General features: G+C 46.2%; 1 long non-coding RNA gene across 1 annotated transcript in view; it reads left to right on the top strand.

Annotated features, from left to right (window-relative positions):
- The first annotated feature begins 5,803 nt into the window (after window positions 1–5,803).
- LOC134730415 (uncharacterized) overlaps window positions 5,804–20,291 on the top strand; it is a 45,585-nt gene continuing 31,097 nt past the window's right edge. Inside the window, exon 1 of the long non-coding RNA XR_010112171.1 lies at window positions 5,804–7,287. This is a non-coding gene — a long non-coding RNA (uncharacterized LOC134730415). The remainder of the gene's footprint in view (window positions 7,288–20,291) is intronic.

Genomic DNA, 20,291 nt, shown 5'->3' on the forward strand with positions numbered 1-20,291 from the left:
AAATGAAAGGTTTCCCTCAGTGGTGGATGTGCAGAGTCTCCCTAAAATGCATGTATGTGAGCCATAAACCTCTTTGCCTATGTAAATACCCAGCCATCTTCTTTCCTGTTCTGTTGTGAGCCCTCTGAATCAATACGTGAGCATTCAGAACTATGATGTCGCTTGAAGGCCAGGGTTTCAGAAGTTGTCCAGCGTAGGAGAAAATGCAATTCACTTTCAGGATGCTGTGTGAGGGCAGGAAGGATCCTCAAGCCCTTCACCCTTTGCTCAGCGCTGTTAAACACTCTCAGAATTAGGACTTGCTCTTAACCACATGTAAATGTAAATTACTTTCCAGACCAAATACAAACCAACCTTTATCATCTTCAGTTTTGAATTCTTTGTGCCTCTCTAGACAAGCATTAGCAGAGATAATTGAAAATTTGCAGCATTTAAATCTATGTTTTAAAAAATGATTCAGGAAGCTTTTCGACATCTTTAGACTATTACAGTGTCATTTATTCCTGCCAAGAGGTCTACCAAGCAGTTTTGACCCAAATGTAGTATCTCTAAGTATCTGCTTCCTCTGGCCTCCCAGTAGACACAAGTGACTTCACTCTTGTCGCGGATGTGTCTGGCAGTGGCTTGGGTCCCCTTGATGATAATAAGAAGCGTCCCTTGTGTGAGGGCCCCTGGGACTTTTCTGGAGAAGCAGCAGCATTAGCTCAGCCCCACAAATTATGGCTGTCACCAGTGGCTGGTGCAAGGGAGGAGCCCCTCCTGAATGTGCTGAATCTCTCTGCCTTCGGCACAGTTCACCTTGAGAGAGAGTCAGGCTGGTTTTGGGAATGGATTTAGAGAGGAGTACTTTGACTCTCCTGCCTAATGAAGATTTGCTGTGTTAAGGCTCTAAATCATTGAAGCCAAGAACTACTAATAATTAGAGCTGATAAAAGCATTAAGGAAACCTTTAATCCCCTGGTCCTGGGAGCTGGAGGTTTGCACAGCCTGTCATTTATGCACTGAAACGACTGGTCTTAATGGGGTTAGCATGTCTGAGATTGGTAATTATTACAGGCACTGCTTGCTGAGCCTCCATGAGGCATGCTTCAGCCCTGAAAGATCTTCTGGGGTGTTGTTTTATGACTTTCCCCGGCTGCTTTTGGCTGGCTGAAAATGAACACAAACACTGCTGCAAAATTGCTCTTCAGGAAGACTTTTCTGAAAATTTGCCCACAAGTGTTTATTTCTTTTAGGCATAAGGAATCAGAATTAGTGGTAAATATCAGAGTATAATTCTTAGATACTCTCACTGTTAAATCTATTCTTTATTTGTAGATTTTTATTTTCCTCCCTTTCAAATAATTGCATTGATTATATTACACAATAATATCAGCCTTTGAAAAATATTTTTCATTACCAAAAATTTGCCTGACCTGGATTGTGAAGTCATTTTTTTCATAAAGAAGGTTTGATGAACATGTTCATTAATCTACACTATGTTTATTGGGCAAATTTATAGTTAAACCTGTATCTTCAATGCTCGAATAATGTCTTAGTCCTTTTGTGTTGCAATAAAGTGATACATGAGGCTGGGATATATATATATATAGATATATATATATCTATCTCCATATATATATAGATATATATATGGAGATATATTTGGATATATATATATATGGTTTATTTGGCTCATGATTCTGCTGACTGGAAAACTGAGTCTCTGGTGAGGCCTCAGGCTGCTACCACTCATGGTTAAAGGCAAAGGGGAGACGGCGTATACAGAGATCACATGGCAAGAAAGGGAGCAAGAGGGAGAGAGTGGAGGTGCCAGGCTCTTTTTAACAACCACTCTTTTGGGAACTAATAGGGCAAGAAGTCACTCATTACTGCGAGAACAGCACCAACACACTCAGGAGAAATCTGCCCCCGATCCAAATACCTCTCATTAGGCTCTGCCTCCAACACTGGGAATCAAATTTCAACATGAGGGTTAGAGGGGGCAACATTCAAACCACAGCTACTAAGCACTTGTTTGGCTTGCATTTGGTGTGTATTCTTAAAGACAGGAAAAATAAAAGGGCTGGTCACTGGCAGAGGAATTCAGAACATGTTAATATCTACAGTACTTGGGCAAAAGCAGTGAGTAGAAGTGGCAATACACTTTAATAAATGTGCCTTCGAGAATCGCTTGAACCCAGGAGTTGGAGGTTGCAGTGAGCCGAGATCACGCCACTGCACTCCAGTCTGGGCAACAGTGTGAGACTCCATCTCAAAAAAATAAAAAACTAGTGCCTGGAAGGATGTTCTTCATTAACATTGGCTGTGACTTTAGCATGGGGATCACTGACATGGTGACATTTTTCTACAGTTCCAAGGATGCCACCTTCAAGTGTGATTGGACTAAGATTATGAGAACCCCCTCACTGGGGTCTCTGACCTCCACCCCTTTCCATTACTCTAGCATCTCACAACTGAGGGCTTCAGTCAGAGAAACTCTTCCCCACTCTTTTTCCATGTTATTTACAGCCTTGTTCACCAAGATTGCCCTATAAAAATTGGTCCTGCTGGTCGTTGGTGTTTTTACATGGAAATTCAAGTGTTATAATTCTAATGGAATTATTATAAACGATGGTTCTTATGTTTTATTTAGGCACTTCACCAAATGACCTCAGCAGAGTGGGAAAGTCTCACGTAGGTGACTTGCTATGCCCAGTAGCCTGCGTGTCTCTCCACAGATACAGACTTCCCTGTAACTTTACTATTTTGGGGTTACTTATGTTTAACAACCAAAACATCCTGTCAAGTTTTAGTAAATCGGGTGAGATATCTAAATTATGTTAATAATTTTTTTAACACTTTTCATTTTGAAATAGTTTAAGTCTTAAAAGAAGTTGCAAAAATGGTACAGAAAGTTCCTACATGTCATTTCCCCAACTTTTCCCTATAATCTTCCTTAGCCATAGTACACTGTCAAAACCAGGCCATTGATATTGGCACAACCCTATTAGCTCAATTGAAGACCTAAATCAGATTTCACCATAAGTCTGTATTTTTAAATGGTATTATTGGCTGAGTTTGTCTCTTACTTGCAGCCTAAAGCATTCATAACTGAAATATCATGCAACTGTAAGTATATAAGCACACAGACACATCATTTTTTATTTTCTGATTGGATTTTCAGTAGACAGACACTTGGGAATGTTAACTTTAAAAGTATTTAATAGACATTTCTGTCCTACCACTAGAGCTCACAAATGGACTTGTTTTGAGAAACTATATGTTATTATCACAAAACAGGATGATTTCTTTTAGAAATCTCTCCCATGGGTTAAGGGTTCATTTTCACTCCCATCTTCTTTTTTCAATGTAAGTGATTGTCTCTGAATAATCATGTTTGAGTTTCTGTCCTAGGCAAGCCTGAGGCTCACTAGATTCTGCACCCCTTCAGGGTATGAATCTCACTAAATTCATCTTTCTAGTCTCTGTATGTAGTAGGGTCTGTTATACTGTAGGTGCTCAATAAGCTCAATAAATGTGTGTTAAGTGAGCAAGTGAATAAATGACCAGATGCAGATGGCATGTGGCATGTTGTTCAGCCTGTGATGTGGATAAATGGGTGGGTAAAAAAATGGTAATTTTGTTGATGCCACTCTACTAAAACTCACTTTTACATTTCGGAATGTCTGTTCTGGTAAGGCATTCATTATTTTAGTGAATACAGCTGCACTAGGACAGAGTTGGCCAGTCGTACCCCTGGCTGGTGTTGGACATGGGCCATCCATTCAGTTGTCCCTGGGGTGATTCTTAGAGGCAATGGGGGAGGTTTCTTACCTTGACCCATTTCTTCCACCTAACTGTGCCTCAAGACACACCAGAGAGGGTCATACCATAAGTCAGACGCCTATGAGAGGATGAGACACCTATGAGATGATGAGACACCTATGAGAGTATGTTTCCAGACTGACTCACTTTTAGGTCCTTTCAAGCAGCAGCAGCAGGAGACTGAAAGCTGCTCTTCTCAAGACCTGGCCTTCACATGTACCTTGTGGGGATGGGGCGGTCTCTGTGTATAGGAAGGTCTAGAGCTATTGTGAACCTGGACCAGGGCTAGCAGGGCTAGCTGTGGGCAGCTCAAGGGCTGCAAGGGGGCTTGAGAACAGTCAGTGTGGAGAGAGGCTAAAAAGGAAGAGGACAGACGGGGTGATGGTCTGTCTGGCCAGGCAGGCTGGAATGGCACTGAGCAACTTGCTCCACATGTTGGTCCTTTCCTTGCTGCATTCCACTTTTGGCATCAAGCACTGTACCAGTTAGGGATGAGCTTCAGCTGCTAAAAACAGAAAACTCAAAATGACAGTGCTTGAACAAGATTTCTATTTCATGTGTAAGTCCTGGCCAGCACTGGCTCTTCATCACAGCAGGGATCTTGTCGAGCTGCCAAGCACGGCCCTCATCTTCCCAGCCCTGGTGTACCCTCGGCCATCCTGTCCATGCTGCTAGCGGACGGATGGAGCAAGAGGTTGAGGAAGGGCACAAATGTGCATGCCAACTTTCCTACAGAATGCCCTGAGAAGCCGTCTCTGCACACTTCTCTGACATCCCATGGGCTGGAACTTAGTCACATAGAGCACACCTATCTACAAGGGGAGCTGGAAAATGCAGTTTCTATTCTGGAGAATAGAAACTCCTATCAAAATGCCCAGTTCCATTCTGATAGGAAAAAGAAGAAAACAGATATTAAGGAGATATTCATAGTCTCTGCCTAAAGGTTAACCCTGAAGTGTCATTTACATACCTGAGAGCACATTGTCCAAAATTGTCAGTCATTGTTATCTAAATTCAGTGGCAAGAACTGTCCATGGTCCAAGATCTTGTCCTTCTTGTAAGCTAAAATGTTAGCTTGTCACAGTTTCATGGATGCTAGTGGAAGACATGAAACTCCTGGGTCAGAAGGAAAGGACAGTTCATTGCTCATGGCAATGGCAATGGTCAGAGTATCAGCATCTGATTCCCACATGATGATCCTAAGGAGAGCACAGTGACACATTCACACGCAGCAGGTTTTGTTACAGGAGACCAACCCTGAACACAGGGAAGCCAAATCTTCTGACAATGCCTGTCTTTGCTGAGGAGGGAGATATGACCTCAGTTCTCCAAGGCTGATCACTGTCCTTGACAATGACCCAGAGGAATGGCAGACACTGCCTTGCAGACACACCAGGGCCCATGGAAAGCTGTTCCACATTCCGTAATTACGTTCCTCCAATCACATTGTTCCCTAGTGTCTCTGTTTTCATTATAGATCTGTCAGATCACATATCATGCGACATCCAGGTAGCTAAAATACTGTAAGTGAGGGACTTAGCAAGGGAGTCAGGCTGAAAAAGGTTTTCCTTTCCCCCTAGTCTCTTAATTCCTTTTGGTTCTTGGTTTTTCCCTCATTACAAGGCAGATGCTGAATGGCCAGGACTCAAAGCTTCTTCCTCATAGGAGAGAGGCCTCAGTCAGCTGAAAGGAGGAAGCCAGACACTTATCTGATGCTGTAAAATACATGCTTATGGTGCTCTTTGGACAACTGTGGGTTTGCCTTTGGGAAACAACAGTTTCTATTATTTGCAACTCTGTCAGTGTCACCTATTTATATTTTATTAAACTCATTGAAAAATTCATATGTCAGATCATTCGGTTAAAACATTTAAAGGCCTAGTATCTCATCATATGGGGGTTTGGCACCAATTAATCTTACAGGAAATTTGGTTTCCCATCCGTCCTTGTCCTCCCACTTCAGGGTCCACCTGCTGGTGGCCTGGGTTTCTCCAGAGGCAGGTCCTCCCAGCATCCACATTTCCTCTTCTGGAACACTGGGGACAAAGGCTGGAGAGCCCACCAATAGCACTACCATGACCTCCTGGCATAAGGAGACAGATGACTGCGGCTTATGCCTTCAACACTGGCTCTCTCTGAGTACGTTTTACACTTGCTGGTGGGGGCCACACTGGGAAAAAATTTCCCTTTGCATTTTCCTTCCATTCACAAAGAGTCAGCCCCCAGCATCAAGACGGAGCAGCTGTCCAAAATTAGATGCTACTGCTCTCATTTGTTGGTTAAAAATAGCTGTTCTGCACCCTTTATGCCATCACCAGGGGCTGTTTTCAGCCAATGTTTATGACAGAGAAAGACATTTGCTAATTCGCTGCTTATTCAAGGAGAATAGAACTTATTTGTTGTTCCCCTGCAAATAGACAACTGGGGATGTTAGCAGCAATTTACTTGCATTTTCTTAGGATTTGCAGGGTGGTTTTGTGATAGGAAAATGGCTAGTGAGGAGAGAGGAAAGAAGGGCACACATTGAACCTAATATTTTAAAAGAAGCAATGAAACTGGGCCCAGCCAGCGAGGCAGCCTACGGTGCTGGACACATCTGATAAAAGGGGAATCACCAAACTTGCCATTTCAATGGAGTGAAGCCCAAAGGAGCCGGAGCGCCTCGAAGGTTTGCAGTCCTCCCTCCCCTCTAACCTCCGAGGCCTTGGGTTCGTCCGGAGCGCCTGGAAGGTTTGCAGTCCCCCCTCCCCGCCACCCCCGAGGCCTTGGGTTCGTCCGGAGCTTCTAGAAGGTTTGCAGTCCCCCCTCCCCGCCACCCCCGAGGCCTTGGGTTCGTCCGGAGCTTCTAGAAGGTTTGCAGTCCCCCCTCCCCGCCACCCCCTAAGCCTTGGGTCCCCAGAGCGCGCCCAGGGCTTTTTTTTTTTTTTTTTTTTTTTTTTTTTTTTTGAGACGGAGTCTCGCTCTGTCGCCCAGGCTTGAGTGCCCTGGCGCAACCTCGGCTCACTGCAAGCTCCGCCTTCCGGGTTCACGCCATTCTCCTGCCTCAGCCTCCAGAGTAGCTGGGACTACAGGCGCCCACCACCACGCCCGGCTAATTTTTTGTATTTTTAGTAGAGACGGGGTTTCACCGTGGTCTCGATCTCGTGACCTCTTGATCCGCCCGCCTCGGCCTCCCAAAGTGCTGGGATTACAGGCGTGAGCCACCGCGCCCGGCGCAGGGCGTGCCCAGGGCTTCTGATGCCAGAGCCCAGGAAGGAGCTTTTGCCTTTTGGATTCAGGGCTTCCCTGTACTCTCACAGAGTCAGAATGGCCGTATGTTTACATGTGAAGCCCTGGGGCTCCCTGGCCCCTTCCTGGGCCGTTCTCCACCTTTTCTCTTCTCACCCTTTGCTGTTCCCTGAGTCCTGCGATCCATAGTGAAGAGGCCAGAGGCCCGGATGGGGAAGTGCCGGGGGCAGCCGTGGCAGCTTCATCACAGAGGTGCGATCTTTTTATCTCTGGTAATAGTGGCATGAAACTATTTTAGGGGTAGTGCCAGTCTCCGGGAATTTTAAAGTTCAATTTTCTGGGAACAGAGTCTGAAGGCATTTATCTCCAAGGCAGCGTTAACACTGAACTTTAAAAGGCCAAGCATGGAGGAAAGCCTTTTTAACACATGGCTTTTGGATCTCAGGGTGGGCCGCGAAGGCAGCCAGCCAGAGACCAAGATTGCACCTGTCCCAAGACTGGGTATAAAAACAGAACGGTGGACACAACTCCAAGAGAAGGTTTTGGCCAAATGTCTTGAATCATAGAAGATTTGACTGTAAACCTACTCCACAGTTTCTATTCAGTGGATGGTTTTTCTGAACTGAGCTAAGATAGAATTGGATATTGAAGAGCTAAAGTGTTTTGATTTTTAAAATTTTTTATAATTTCAACTTTTATTTTAGATTCAGGGGATACATGTGCAGGTTTGTTACGTGGGTGTATTGCGTGATGCTGAGGTTTGGTGTATGAAGGATCCTATCATCCAGGTACTGAGTATAAGTACCCAAGATTTAGTTTTCCAACCTTTGCTCCTTCCAATAGTCCACAATGTCTACTGTCCCCCTCTTTATGTCCATGGGTACTCAATGTTTAGCTCCCACTTGTAAGTGAGGACATGTGGTATGTGATTTTCTATTTCTATGTTAATTCACTTAGGATAATGGCCTCCAGCTGTATCCATGTTTCTGCAAAGGATATGATTTCATTCCTTTTTATGGCTGTGTATAATGCCATGCTGTGTATGTTCCACATTTTCTTTATCCAGTCCATTGCTGATGGACACCTGGGTTGATTCCATGTCTTTGCTACTGTGAGTAGTGCTGCGATGAACACAGAAGTGCATGTGTCTTTTTGGAAGAACGATTTATTTTCTTTGGGTATTTACCCAGCAATGGGATTGCTGGGTTGAATGATAGTTCTGTTCTTAGCTCTTTGAGAAATCTCCACACTGCTTTCCACAATGGTTGAACTAATTTACATTCCCACCAACAGAGTATAAGCGTTTCCTTTCTCCGCAGCCTTGCCAGCATCTGTTGTTTTTTGACTTCTTAATAATAGCCATGCTGACAGGTGAGAGATGGTATCTCATTGTGGTTTTGATTTGCATTTCTCTGATGATTTGTGATGTTGAGCTTTTTCTCACATTTGTTGGCTGTTTGTAGGTCTTCTTTTGAGAGCTTGTTTGGAGGTTCTAGCAGGGGAGCGCAGCTACTCGTATACCCTTGACCGAAGACCGGTCCTCCTCTATCAGGGATGGTCGTCCTCTTCGACCGAGCACGCAGCTTCGGGAGGGACGCACATGGAGCGGTGAGGGAGGAAGGGGACACCCGCCTAGCCAGCCAGATCAGCCGAACCAACCCTGGCGATCAATGGGGTGACAGATGTCGCAGCCAGATCGCCCTCACATCCAGGTCTTCTTTTGAGAAGTGCTTGTTCATGTCTAAAGTGTGTTTCAAAGTTCAATGAGACATAGACCCAGTAATGCAGACATGAACATATTTGTCCTGCTTGAGAATGTGTCTCAGGACATGGGGATCTTCTCTTTGAGGAGCTGTTCTGCCGATTCTGGGCCCTCTCATACTGGCTGGAAGGGAAGGAAGGGCCCCGTGCCCGCTGATGAACTGCACTTCTGTCTTCGTCTCTTGCCAAGACTTGCTCAGCAAAAACGTGCAGTGGGGGAAGAGCAGGAGTCTAGGTGCGTAGGCACAGCCAAGGGTCTCCTGGATAAAGGGCGGGCTGGGTTCCTGCAGTGTGACCTGTGCAGTCACTTAGGGCTCCTGTTCAAAGGGCCCAAGCCACATTTAGTCTCTGCTAACTTGAAATTCTTCATAATTTTTGAATAAGAGGCTCCAATTTTCATTTTGCATGGAGACCCGAAAGTTATGTGGCTTGTCCTGGTTACAAGAATAATGAGGAGAAAAGCCAAGGGGAGGGGGAATAGGGGCAAATAGGAGTGTAGTTGAAAAAACGGAATGTTTAAGGCAGAAGATCATATATTTTAGGGTACTTTGCAGACAGCAAGAGAGGAGAGTGAGAGAGAAATGACGATGGTTCTTCATCATAAAGAAAAAATAAAAGACTAATTGTGTCATGTGGCCTCCAAGATACTTGGAGTAAAAGATGGGTTGGTTCCAGGTAAATCTTAGCTCCAGGTGCTGCATGGACAGCTTCAGTGTTTGCATTGTCTGGAGTTAAAATAAACATGAGTTTGCCTGCATGGTCATCTCCATTTTCAGCAGAAGTCAATTAGGAAATGATTTTCTTCAAACCATATTGACTTTTTTTTTTTTCAGAAAGATTTGATTCCTAAATGACAGGGTGACTAAAGATCAAATCATTTTTCCGTTACATTTAATGCGGGAGGTTTCCATTTTTTAGGCCTCCCTGCAGAAGAGTTTCAATTGCATTTCCGTTTGTTCTCCAAAGGCAGTTTTACAGTTCTCTGATTTACGCTAAGGTCAAGAGAAGGTTTGCAAGCTGCCACAGAACATAAATTACAGAACCTCCTGACAAAATGGTGGGTCAGAAAAGTAACGTGGAATACATTAGTGAAGGGTAGATTAACATGCCTTTAAGTGCTAATTTATTTCTCAAATGTGCAGCTTGAAGTCTTTCTCTCCTATCACTAGGCTCAAGGCTGAGTGTCTTCCATATTGATCAGGAGCCTCTGCAGCAGGCACACGCAGGACGCTGTGCTGTGCTGTGCATGGTGAGAAGTGTGACTCACTGCTGGTGAGAATTATTCAGCAGACAAAATGAACTGGGAGGAAGTGAGTGATCTTTACCTCTTAGGCGAAAGGATGCAATTATCAAGGAAACCAATGCACAGAGCACAAAGCACCAATCATGTATTTGGCTCTCCTTGGTGTGTTTCGTGGTGCATGGTGAGGGGTGCACAGATCTCCAGGGTTTGCAGTCCTGCTGGGAGAGGAGAGTCACAGACGTAAGTCATTCAGTGGCAACCCATGGCTGATGGCTTGCAGGAGGAAGCCAAGCCACTGCTTGAGGGAGAAAGGCATTGTGTGTGAGATTCTTCTAGAAGGTGGGTCTTCAGTAGACCTTGAGGGAAGAGGCTCGTGGGGGTGTTTGGCAAGGATGGGGGAGGCCTGTGGGGGAGGGGCGCCTAGAGCAAAGGACAGATGATGGTGTGAGTCACTCTGGGGAGTGGCATAAGTAAGGCAAGTAACCCCGAGAACTGTGTTTCCTACGAAGGCAGTGGGCACAGGGTTGGGAGTCAGAGTGGGGACAGACTGTGGGTGGGGTCAGGGTCTCCTTCTTTCTACACTGCTCAAAGTGATCCCCCACCGGGAGGGGGGTCGCGGTGCTGAATCCCCACAGCCATTGCTGACCATGATTTCAGGAACAAAGAAGCAATGTGCATCCCCCTTAGCAGCCCTCATCTGAGCTTCCTGGGTCCAAGGCATGAGGCCCAGGATTAGATATGGAGAGAGGACTAAAACTCCACTGAACTCATGAAATTGGTGATCCGGTTAGAAAGAGAATCACATGCAGAGTGTTAAGGCTAAATATCAAAAAACTGCAGAGGAAGGAGGCATCACTGTGACCTGGAGTTAAGTCAGAACAGATGTGGTGGAAGGGTCAAGGTCCAGAGGAGTCTCAAGCAGGCACATGCCTGGGCTCCTTCATTCATTTACTCAGCAAAGAATGTGGCCACCATGGACCCTGCTGAGTGCTGGGTGGACAGCAATGATGGACAAAGATGTGGAGCCAAGACAGACCACAGATATTTAAAAAACAAATCATTAAAGTAATTTCAGATGCCAATAAAGAAAATAGACCAGCGCGACAGGATAAGAAGGATGAAGTATGGGGAGGAGAGTCTGATTGGATCATCCTGGGAAGTATCTCTGAGAAGCAGCGTTTTCAAGGATACTTGGATGATGGAGATGGGGTCAGGGTGGGAAGAGAGTTCTCCCAGGAGAGAAGGGTGTATGGACAGAAACACACATGGCATGTGTAGGAGGTGAGGAGGTTTGCTGAGCTCCCAGCACTGTTCTAAGAGTTTCACCTGCATCAATTCATAATCACCCTAAGAGAGAGCAGGGATGTGTTTCAGATTAGGAATGCGAGGCTTGGAGAGACTTCACCGCTGCTCCAAGGTCACAGTTGGAAGGGAATGGGGCTGGACCTGGAACAGCAGTCCCTCTGACTCCAGGGCTGACTTGCTATGTGTTTTCTCAACATAATCCTCCAAACAGCCTCATTGATCAGCCAAGTGGGGCTGGGGAAGTGGAGCTCTGTGCCCAAGCTGGGCCCCAAGTGCCAAGAGCAAATAGAAGAGCTGGGAAAAGAAGCAACATGTCAGCTGTATTTCTGTGGTACGCCATTCAGCTGTGGGGCTTTGCAGAGCAGCCTCCTGCACTCATACTGGATGAGGAAGACCAGGAAAGATGATGCACCCTAGGCTGGAAAATGCCAAGCCCCTTAGGGAGTAACACAGCAAACACTCTTAGTGTATTTTTTCTCAGTGGTTTAATGGAAATACCAGTTGTAGGAAACTAATGAATAAAGAAGATCTGAATTTTACTTATAATGAAAATGCAAGGCATGATTATCTTTTAATGAGAATCTCACTTATTTGGGATTTCCCACTGAAGAGCACCAAGACAGGATATTTCTAATTTTTTCAATTATGCAAACTTTAGAAATTAAAATCCAGAATCCATGAAACAGATCTCTGGATATTTGTTAAAACATTTTTGAGCTTTGTTTGAAGTAGTCCATGAGACCCATGAGATCCATATTCTTAATTCTGATTCAATGTCATATGTCCATTTTGGGTCTGTACATAATTGATTCTCTAGGCTGTGCATATCTTTGTACCATCCTTGATGCTACAGACTTCAGGGAGCACTGCAAAGTTTCAGTGTGAGTTCTCACATACAGAGGCTTCTTTCTCCTCTGTATTCTTTCCTCTTGCCTCTAGTAAAGACAAGGTTAGAAGAAGGGTAGAGGTCTCTTTAGAAGCTTGGCTGCTGTCTGTGGCCTGGGGCCTCAGCAGGAAAAGCAGAGAAATCAAGAAGGGACTGTCTATTCTACTTTAAGTGACGTCCACAGTGCATTTAGAATTTTAGGAGCGTAATTTCTTATTCCTGCACGCTCCTTCTTAGTAGCTGGGGCCTATTTTAAAGTCATGAGGAACACAGAGGGCTCCTCCTCATTTGTCGTCATCTGAATTCAGACACTGAGAACATACAGGGGGCAGTGAAGTGTTTCTTCTGTTGTTGGTTTGCCTTAAATTAAGAGATAGCCCCAAATAAGCAGGCCATACCTTCTGCAGAGCTGTGGAAGGCCTCATGTCCATCCCTCCATGCTACTTTCCCTCCTCAACCCCCACCAAAAAAAGATGTGTTCATGTGGAGCCTGTGAATGTGACTTTATTTAGAAAAGGACTCTTTGAAGATATAATTAAGAACCTAGAGAAGAGGGGTTCAGCCTGGATTATCTGGGCAAGTGTTCTCATCCTGGGTTGTTACTTCTTTTCCTGTGTAGAAGTAAAATACCGATTTGCACAAGGTGTATGTTTGAGGGGCACAGAGGTGGAAGTGGGTTCAGAGTCAGGCCCAGGTGAGTGTAGGTGGAAGTCCTGGGGGCTTTGCTTCTTTGCCGAGGTTGCTCCTCTGCAATCCTTTCTCATTGGCCCACTCATTAATTCAGCAGATCATTAGTCCAAAGCCAGTGCCATCCAATTATAGCCAGCTCCCTAGGTGAGCTAAGTTCTTCTGCTCTCCAAAGCTTGAGAATGGCTGGCTGCTGTTTGTCCCAATCTTAAAATGGCTTCTACTGGCCACTTTGAGCTGGTTGTGGACACAGGCTGTGCAGAAGGTCCTGGGGATGCTACCGCCACCTGCTCCCCAGCCCTCTTTTAGTGTGAAGTGGGAATGCTAAACCTGTGTTTCCCTAAATCCCTTGCATTTAGGGTCTGGATATAACTTAGGTTTCGCCCTGTGAATCCTTGAGCTTAGACTCAGTCCCGATGGGGAGGGGTGGGCATGCTCTCTGTTTTTTCATTGCAGAGGTGGTGTGGAGCTGGCAGCTGCTGTGGAAGCTTCTGGAGTCAATGGGTGGCTGCTGCACCCTGCAGCTCCCTCACCATTGCAGGATGGAGCTCTCTTGGTTACCTGGTTTCCCTATGGCTTTGAGCGTTTTTCTTGTGTGTTCATCCTGGAATTTGTTTCTTTACTGATATGGTTTGGCTGTGTCCCCACCTAAATCTCATCTTGAATTCCCATGTGTTGTGGGAGGGACCCAGTGGGAGGTAATTGAATCATGAGGGCACGTCTTTCTCATGCTGTTCTTGTGCTAGTGAATATCTCACAAGATCTGATGGTTTTATTTTATTTTATTTTATTTTTATTTTTGAGATGGAGTCTCACTCTGTCACCCAGGCTGGAGTGCAGTGGTGCGGTCTCATCTCACTGCAACCTCCACCTCCTGGGTTCAAGCCATTCTCCTGCCTCAGCCTCCTGAGTACTTGGACTAAAGGTGTGCACCACCACGCCCAGCTAATTTTTGTATTTTTAGTAGAGATGGGGTTTCACCATGTTGGCCAGGATGGTCTTCACCTCTTGACTTCGTGATTCTCCCTCCTCAGACTCCCAAAGTACTGGGATTACAGGGGTGAGCCACTGTGCCCAGCTGATCTGATGGTTTTATAAGGGAGAGTTTCCCTGCACAGTTTTTTTGCCTGCTGCCATCCATGTAAGATGTGACTTGCTTCTTCTTGCCTTCTGCCATGATGGTGAGGCCTCCCCAGCCACATGGAACTGTAAGTCCATTAAACCTCTTTCTTTTGTAAATTGCCTGGTCTCGGGTATGTCTTTCTCAGCAGCATGAAAACAGACTAACACATTTACCCTTCCCAAGTGATTCTGTGAACACTGGATAATTTATAAAAATTCCCTTTTGCTTAACAAGGCTATAGTGGGTTGAATGCTACTTTCCCTCCTCAACCCCCACCAAAAAAAGATGTGTTCATGTGGAGCTTGTGAATGTGACTTTATTTAGAAAAGGAGTCTTTGAAGATGTAATTAAGAACCTAGAGAAGAGGAGATCAGCCTGGATTATCTGGGTGGGCCCTAAATTCAGTGACAATGTCCTTATAGGAAGAGGAGAAGGCTGGGCGCGGTGGCTCATGCTTCTAATCCCAGCACTTTGGGAGGCCGAGGTGGGCGGATCATGAGGTCAGGAGATCGAGACCATCCTGGCCAGCATGGTGAAACCCTGTCTCTACTAAAAATACAAAAATTAACCTGGGATGGTGGTGGGTGCCTGTAATCCCAGCTACTTGGGAGGTTGAGGCAGGAGAATTGCTTGAACCCAGGGGGTGGAGGTTGCAGTGAGCCAAGAGGGTGCCACTGCACTCCAGCCTGGTGACACAGTGAGACTCCATCTCAAAGAAAAAAAAAAGGAGAAGACCACGTGAATGAAGGCAGAGATTAGAGTGATGCGGCCACAAGCCAAGGAGCTTGTGAAGGCCAGGAGCCACTAGAAGCTGGGAGAGCCAGGAAGCATCCTCCCCTAGAGCCTTTGGAGGGAATGTGGCCCTGTGAACACCTTGCCTTTGGACTTCTGGGCTCTAGAGCTGTGAGATAACAGTTTCTGTTGTTTTAGACACACAGTGTGTGGTTATTTGTAGAGAAGCCTCAGGAAGCAAACACGTCTAGCTAGAGAGGATTCTGTTCTCTGCAGTGGAGGCTTGACTTACTCAAGTTTTATCTCACAGTTGCAACTAGCACAAGGCTGGAGCATTCATAAACTCAACTGAAGGCTTGGAGAGGACATAAAACTATAACACTGTGAAACCTTAGCTCTGGCTTCTCAATATCACTGGCCCTGGGAGCCATTGGCCAAACTCATCGCAGGGTCATCACCAATGATCCATCTCTTCATCTGCTTCCACCATTGGCTATTGCAGAAACCAACTGACCTCAGATGGAAGTGCCCGGAGACAGCACTCTTCCTCTTTTTTTTCTTTTTTCAGACGGAGTCTCGTTCTGTCACCCAGGCTGGAGTGCAGTGGCACAATCCCGGCTCACTGCAAGCTCCGCCTCCCAGATTCATGCCATTCTCCTGCTTAGCCTCCCGAGTAGCTGGGACTACAGGCACCCACCATCACGCCCGGCTAACTTTTTTGTATTTTTAGTAGAGATGGGGTTTCACTGTGTTAGTCAGGATGGTCTCGATCTCCTGACCTCGTGATCCGCCCGCCTCAGCCTCCCAAAGTGCTGGGATTACAGGCGTGAGCCACCATGCCTGGCCAGCACCCTTCCTCTTACAGACAGCATGCTTTCTTCCTCTGCCAGCCAAAGGGAGCAAACAGAACTCAAATATTTAACATCAAACAATGTCTGCAGAAATGTCCTAGTCCATTTTTATATAGGGTGACTTATTGACTATGCCTCTTCCTTCCAGAACAAGCTCTGGAATTGGCCACTACAATGTTATTCCATTCTGGCTGCTATAACAGAATTCCATAAACTGGGTGGCTTAAAGAATAAACATTTATTTCCCACAATTCTGAAGGCTAGGAACACCAAAATCAAGGCCTGGGAGATCCAATGTTTAATGGAGGCCCAATTCCTTGTTTGCACGTGAGCATCTCATTGTGTCTTCACATTACAGAGAGCAGAGAGGGAGAAAGCAAGCTCTCTCATGTCTTTTTGTAAGGGCACTAATCCCATTCATGAGGGCTCCAACACTCATGACCTAATCATCTGCCAGATGCTCCACCTCCTACCATCCCCTTGGGGACTGGGCTTCAACATACATATTTTTTTGGTGGAGGGTGAGTGGGACACAAACATTTAGCTAATAGCAATGATTTAAGCAAAAAGGCCCACTGGGGTTTTCCTGGACTAAGAAAGAAACAACAACCTCCCCCACCCCCACCCTACCCCCAAACAAAGAGCTCAGTATTTCCTCCAAAGATAAATACTGTTGCTTCCCTAAAAGGATAGGCAGTTTAAAAGAATGTTTTCCACACTCCAAGTGCATCATTGCTGCTTGGGTTCTTCAAGGTTGCAGGAAGATAAGACCCTGCTGGGCGCCATGGCTCATGCCTGTAATCCAAGCACTTTGGGAGGCTGACGTGGGTGGATCACCTGAGGTCAGGAGTTTGAGAGCAGCCTGACCAACATGGTGAAACCCCATCTCTACTAAAAATACAAAAAAAAAAAATTAGTCGGGCAGTGGTGGCAGGTGCCTGTAACCCCAGCCACTCGGGAGACTGGGGCAGGAGAATTGCTTGAACCCAGGAGGCAGAGGTTGCAGTGAGCCATGGCCTGGGTGACAAGAGTGAGACTCCATCTCAAAAAAAAAAAAAAAGATAAGACCCCGATGATGTTTCTTCTCCTTCTGTTCCCCGACGCAGTCTCTAGCCCACACCCTGGTTTGAGCTCTCAGCAGATCCTCCCACACTCTCTGCTTCCATTTCTTTGTCTGTGTTCTTCAGGTCTTTTGTCTGAAGTCCCCTTGTGCAGCAAGAGAATAAATGGTCCTAATATTGCTAATCTTTGAACAAAGAAATTTCCAAAAAGATCCTCATAGGATGCATTGCTCAGACCCGTGGGAGTATAGGCCATCAAGTCCTTAGTCTTTTCTCAGCTATTCATCCTTCACAGCAGATGTGTGGTCTTACGTGGTTCCTCTCTTTTTTGAGCCAAGTATATGCACAGCCCAAACAGGCTACATCAGCTTAAATGCACTGGAGGAAGTTCCAGCTCTTCCCACTGATATGATCTGTTTTATCAGTTTGTCAATATGCCAGCTGGTGGAATTGCTGCTGATGGCAGCATAAAACATCTCGAGGCAGACACCAGCTGTTGGCAGGACAGCAGCAATGGCCGAGAGGATACCAGGCTCCTGCCGGGCTCCAGCACTCTGTCTTGCTTGACTTACATTTTGTTTGCATTAGTAACTGATATAAACCCCAGCTGATCAGGGCTCAAAGGGCTTCAGGGGATGTAGTTGTGTATGGAGACAGAACTGCTTAGCAGAGGTGAGCCGATCACTTTATTGGCAGTGGCAACCCAAGAAAGCAATGGTAATTCCAACTGGCATTTCAGGCATGGAGATGCTGGGGGCTGAGTGTAGGAATGATTAATGAAGGTGGCGGGGGCCGGGGGGGGCGGGTGTCCTTGCTTTCTTTAGACTTAATCCTTCTGCTGTGGTCAAGCCCATTCTGGCCACCAAAATAAGATTCTCAAATAAAAAAAATAATTAAAAGATATATAGGAATTCCAGGAATGGCAGAATTTAAGTTCTTGTTGTGGTGAACTATGGCTGTGAGACCAAACGAACTGCATCTGCATATAGCGATAATGTGGCGTGAGAGGGAGGAAGGATCTCAATGCCTGCAGGTGTCAGGATGTGCATGTGCACAGCCCATCCTCAGAGCCTACCTAGATGGCGCCTCCTACCCTAATAGTATCAATGCAGCAGGTGTTTATTGTAAGAGCCAAACTGTGTACTAAACATTCTGGGCATTTTATGTTTTAACCCACTTGGTGCTCGGTCATTATGAGCGGTATCTACATTTAGCACTGCATTTTGTAGATTCCACACCTGAGACGTGGAGAGGTTGCTTACTTGTCCGGTGGTGCAGGGCAAGGAGCAGAGCTGACATTCAATCAGTTGGTCTGACTGCAGAGTCCACATCTCAACCGTGAAGATCGTGGCTCAGAATTGCTGTGGACAGTTCCAAGCTGTGTTGGGGACATTTGTTCAAGTTCAGCCTGAAACATCGTTCAGAAGCTGAACTCACCTGTCATGCTTCCAAACCCACTGGTTGTTTAATTGATCTTAAAGTTTTCAAGGTCTGAGACAAAACAAATTCTCTGGTCCCTGGTTAATGGCAAGAGGAGAGAAACGTGATCAGAACGCCTTTGTCTCAGGTGGAAATGGGGGCCCACCATGAGGCATGCACTTCTTTTTCCCACGGAAAGCTAAGATGATACAAATGTTCCATCAGCGAAAAGTTCAACAAGCAAAGAGACAGCATAGCAGGGTGGGGCAATGGGCTTTGCAGCCCGAATGGGACCACACGGGCTGGCTCTTGTGATGGTTGTTAAACAAGTTGATATTTGTAACACCCATAAGAGACAGGTCCATAGTTAGTGCTATAGTAAATCATGATATACATGAAAATGGTTACACAGTCCTGTTAGTGGACTTGAGATTGAGTTCTGACTTTCCTCTCCAATGATAAAATTTGTTTTTGTTAGAAATTTATCCAGTCAAACAATATTAACCATCGAGTTACTCATAGAGCCGGGAAGATTTAAAAATGCATAGATGAGCGAGACCTGCCAGAATCACATTGCATTTTGGATCTGGGACTACATAGCCAACTTCTCAAATTCCCCTGGCCTCCCAGTGTCCTGGGCCCTGGTCGTTGCTCATGGAACAGCCTGATCTTGGCCACCACGACAGCTGCCACTGCTCTTCTGTAGGCCCTGCCCCTTCCTTGGCCTCCGCCAGGGTGGGCGTGTGCATCACCTTCCTGTCCTGGGGCAGTGCTGGCTCCAACTGCCACTTCCTGACCCTGAGGAAGTCCTGGACACAGGACCTGATACTTGCAGCAGCTGCCAGGAGGGGACCGGTAGCACAGCTTAGCATGTGGAAGCTATGGTCCATGGGACACACTCTACCAGTGTGAGACAGGAGAGGGGGAGTGCACACCACACTTCCTCTCTCCTCCTGGCTCCAGGGGACTGTCCCGAGGCACCGGCTCTGTCCCTCCGTGTGGCAAAGTGCAGCGAGGTCCTGTGCCCTGTTCTCTGTGAAACAGCGGCAGCACAGCCCTGCACCATCTTGGACTGGCTTTCCCTCTCTCCCTGCCTCTCCTCCCTTCTCCGTCTTCTCTCCACCCTGGAATCGCAGCTCCTCAGATCCAGTAGCCCTTTAGTTTGGCCTCAGGTTCTGTTTTCTGGGAAACCTGGCCTGAGACCTGTCTTGAACTGCAATATTCTCCTTTCCGTTTTCGACGGATGCGTTCGATCCGTCCAAACCCTTCAGTCCTCTGTGGACAGGTCCTCCCTCTTCATCGTCCAGCCTGGTCCAGACGGTCAGCTTTATTTTTAGGGGCTCCGGTATCCATGCCTGCTGCCACTGCCTGACTCAAGTTTCCTCCCATCTGTCATAGGCGTCTGCCAGGACCTCCTGCCTTTACCAGCTTACTCATTGTTGTAATGTCTTCCCACTAGCCTGATGCATTTTTCATCCCCTTACAATTCCTTAATCCAAGCCTTGCAGAATGAGCTCAGGGAATGTCATTGGAATCTGGCATGACCTGGCCTTGACCTGTCTCTTCCCAGTTGCCGCCCATTTGCTTCTACACGTTGCAGTCATTTATTCAACATCTCCTGAGCATCTTCTAGGTGCAGGCCCTGTGGGAGACACTTACAACATCAAGGTCAGCATAAAAGGCAGTCTCTCAGTTTCCTGTGCTGCCATAACTAATTAGCATGATCTTGGTGGCTTAAAACAATAGAAACTTGTTCTTTCACAGCTCTGGAGTCTAGAAGTTGGTTCCTTCCAGAAGTTCTGAGTGAGTAATCTGTCCCAGTCCCCTCTCTCAACTCCTGGTGGCTGCCGGCCGTCCTCCACAGTCCCTGGTTCTTGGCTGCGTCCCTCCAATTTCTGCCTCTGTGTTCATGTGGGCTTTCCCCTGTGTCTCTGTGTTGAATCTCCTCTTCTTTTTCTTATAAGGACACAGGTCATTTAGGGTGAACCCTAAATCCAGGATGATCTCATCCCGATATCCTTAATTTAATTACATCTGCAAAGACCCTATATCTAAATAAGGTCATATCATTAGATATGGGGTTTAGGACTTGGAACTATCTTTTCTGGGGGTGGCATTCAACTCGTTACAGGCAGAAGATGATTTTTCATTCTCATGCAACTTCCTGGGGTTGGCATTTAGGAGCGTT

This window comes from Pan paniscus, chromosome 4 (assembly GCF_029289425.2).
Source record: "Pan paniscus chromosome 4, NHGRI_mPanPan1-v2.0_pri, whole genome shotgun sequence".
Taxonomy (NCBI): domain Eukaryota; kingdom Metazoa; phylum Chordata; class Mammalia; order Primates; family Hominidae; genus Pan; species Pan paniscus.